This window comes from Ochotona curzoniae, unplaced genomic scaffold, assembly GCF_017591425.1.
Source record: "Ochotona curzoniae isolate NIBS_2020 unplaced genomic scaffold, NIBS_Ocur_1.0 scaffold_4506, whole genome shotgun sequence".
Classification (NCBI taxonomy): domain Eukaryota; kingdom Metazoa; phylum Chordata; class Mammalia; order Lagomorpha; family Ochotonidae; genus Ochotona; species Ochotona curzoniae.
The window spans coordinates 41,307,091-41,310,849 of NW_024467119.1; the positions used below are offsets into that span (position 1 = coordinate 41,307,091).

The window sequence follows — 3,759 nt, forward strand, 5'->3', positions numbered from 1 at the left end:
AAGCGGAGGGAAAGGGATGCAGGTATCCAAGGTGCTGCTGAGTCCAAAATGGCAGGGTCTCAATTTCCAGGGTGATATTCTAGCCACTCCTCCCAAACAGAATATGCCATCTTTTTACATACTAATTCTTTGATTAAGTTTATGTATGCAAATTCTAAGCACTTGGAAGACTTCTGGTTAAGATTTGTCAAATACAGTATTAGGAATATTCAAGTCAGCTCATGAAAAGTCAAACATGCTGTTTTCCTGAACACTTGCGAGCCCAGATTATTAAGGTTACGTTCTAGAGCTTCCTAATAATATTAAAAGTCCCGGAGAGGCACCCGCAGCTGGCCCCGGCTGCCTGTCTGGCGCCATGACACCTTTGTGAGCTCTGCCGGTGGCCAGAGATTGAGCCCGGGCCCCAGCCCAACTCCCCGAGCATTCTTTCCATCTAGAGGGAGAAATTGGACATTTCCCTTCTGCTGGAGAGGAGCCCAAAGGAGGACAGGACTGCAACAAATTCTTTTTTTTTTTTAAAACAAATTCTTAGTCTTAAAGCCATGTCCAAGGATGTGGTGACATTCGGGGATGTGGCTGTGAACTTCACTCAGGAGGAATGGGAATGGTTGAAGCCTGCTCAGAAGAACCTGTACAGAAAGGTTATGCTGGAAAACTACAGGAGCCTGGCGTCACTAGGAATTTCTGTTAAGCCAGATGTGATCTCCCTGATGGAGCAAGGGAAAGAGCCTTGTATGGCGCAGGATGAGGGAGCAGCAGGTCCATGCCCTGATTGGGAGTATATTTAAAAGCAGTGAATTTTCATCAAATCAAGGTACTTTTGAAGACTCATCAAGACTAATGACAATGGGAGGAAGCCATCTTATTCATAACCTCGACTGCTGCAGTTTGATAGATGACTATGGAAGTGAAGACTGGAGCCTAAAACAGTTGGGGAGTCAGGAGGTACAGTTTAGTCAACTGGTCACCACTGATAAAGAAATCCTCTCAGAGGATCAAAGTAATAAGTGTAATAAGCTTGGCAGACATGCTATCAAATGCAATGCTAGATATACAGTAGAGTTTTCCCACCAAAGAAGAAGTACATAAGCATGTGCCACAAAAGAGAATTTACCGGAAAAAAACCTGTTGAAATGAAACACAAGAAAGTATATGTAGAAAAGAAACTTTTGAAATGCAATGAATATGAGAAAGTCTTCAATCAGAGTTCATCCCTTACTCTACATCAGAGAATCCATACTGGAGAGAAACCCTATGCATGTGTTGAATGTGGGAAAACCTTCAGCCAGAGTGCAAACCTAGCTCAACATAAAAGAATACACACTGGAGAGAAACTTATCAGTGTAAAGAATACAGGAAAGCCTTCAGCCAATATGCACATCTTGCACAACAACAGAGGGTTCATACTGGAGAAAAACCTTATGAATGCAAAGTGTGCGGCAAAGCCTTCAGCCAGATTGCATACCTTGACCAATATCAAAGGGATCACACTGGAGAGAAACCCTATGAATGTATTGAATGTGGGAAGGCTTTTAGCAATGGTTCGTCACTTGCACAACACCAGAGAAGTCTTACTGGAGAAAAACCCTACATGTGTAAGGAATGTAGAAAAACATTTAGCCAAAATGCAGGCTTTGCTCAGCATCAAAGAATTCATACAGAAGAGAAACCTTACGAGTGTAATGCTTGTGGGAAAGCCTTCAGCTACAGTGGCTCTCTTACACTACACCAGAGAATTCACACTGGAGAGACCCTATGAATGTAAGGACTGCAGGAAGTCGTTCAGGCAGCGAGCACACCTTGTTCATCATGAGAGGGTTCACACTGTGGAGTCATTCTTGACTCTTTCCTCACACTCTACATCCAATCAGTTACCAAGACCTGTGGGTTTCATCTCGTAAATTTGTTTAGAATGACCTCCTTCAATTCATTTCCACTTCATCATCCTTGTTTAATACAGATTAATTTGATATGGAATCAGGAAGTAACTTTCTACTTGGTCTCTGTGTGAACCACAGTCTGTCAGTTGTCCGCATTGCATCAAAATTTATTTTAAAAGCTAATTTTTTATCACATCATTTCCCCCTTATTAGGATCCTCCAGTGGCATCTTGTAGTTGATAGGCTGAAGCATACATTCCTCAGAGTAGTTAAAAAATCCCCAACTTTCCACAATTACCTTTTGCTTGGACTATCTTCCAAATCCCTTTTTCATGCCAGTATCCATCCTGTTCTGTGGATACATATGCACAATTAAAAACATATTCCAACATCTATTGGAATTGGTTCTGAAGCTTGCTCTTCCATTTTGTAGTCCTCTAATTTGGGTTGGGGAGCACTTTGTTCTCTGTAAACTTCAATCTTCTTATCTTATGGAAATAATAGTGGCACTACCTCAAAAGATAGTGGAAGAAGTAAATAATGCATGTAAACTCATCAGAGTGCCTAGCATAAAATAATAAATATTAATGTAAAATAGAAAAAAAAAAGTCCTGGAGAGACTGGTAGTGAGACAGGTTCAAATTTCTTCCTTCAAAACAATTCATGCTGCTCCTTAAGAGGTGAATATTATATGTAAGGGGCTCTTTTGAACCATGACTTTTCAATTTCATGAGCTTTTTCATTGTGGAATTCTCTGGCTTTAGGCTTCAATCACTTAATTTATATGTATTTTTTCTTGTTAAAATGTACTTATTTTTACTGGAAGGTCAGATTTATAGAGAGAAGGGGAGACCGAGAGAAAGATCTGTTTGCTGGTTCACGTTCCAAGTGGCTGCAACAGCTGGAGTTGAGCCAATCTGGAGCCAGAAGCCAGGAGCCAGGAACCAGAAGCCTCTTCCAGGTCTCCCACGTGGGTTCATAGTCCCATGGGTTTAGGTTGCCCTCTACTGCTTTCCCAGACCACAAGAAAGGAGCTGGATGGGAAGTGGAGTCCCAGCTTTGTTACAGCTTAGCCTCTTACTTGTCCCTCCCATACCCTTAACCTTTGTCCATCAAAAGCAGGCCCTTTTTAGAGTATTAAATCAATCTTCCTTGCTGCAGCAGAAGCAAAAACTAAACTCTAATTGGCTGCTTTAATGTAAGTCCTAATAATGATTTATTTATTTATTTGAAAGGCAGAGATATATATAGAGAGAGTGGGGGAGAAAAACATCTTCCATCTGTTAGTTCACTCACTAAATGGGTGTGGTGGAGGATGCTTGGGGGCAAGCTGAAGCCAAGAGACAGAAACTCCATTTGGGTCTCCTACGTGGGTGGTAGAGGCCCAAGCACTTGGGCCATCTTCTGCTTTTCCAGGTGTATCATTGAAGAGTTGGTTGGAAGTGGAACAGATGGAGCTGGAACTGCACCTATACGGGGTGCCTGTGTTGCAGGAGGTGGCTTATGTTTGTGCCGTAGTCCTGGCCTTGGGTGCATTCTTACAATTGTGAATTCCTCTTGCTGAACTGAAACGTAAGTCGATGTGTGGTGGCCTTTCTTATCTCTTTAAAGCTTTTGGTTTAAAATCAAATTATCTTAAAGAAATATGACTCCATTCTATTTATCTTTTTTTGGCATGGGATATTTCTATTAATTATCTGTCTATATGCATACTTAAAGACAAAAAGAGCAGCTTCTATGTACTATAGATATATCTTTTTAAAAAATTAATTCATTTGGGCATTTAGTATTGACTTTTAATTAGATAATCTAATATATTTACATTTAAGATACTTCTTATTGGTTCCCATCTTGTCTACATGTCTGAGTACTTCCATTT

General features: G+C 40.8%; 1 pseudogene; it reads left to right on the top strand.

Moving 5' to 3' along the window:
* The first annotated feature begins 542 nt into the window (after nt 1–542).
* On the top strand, nt 543–2,439 carry LOC121147194 (annotated as a pseudogene).
* Nucleotides 2,440–3,759: the final 1,320 nt, after the last annotated feature.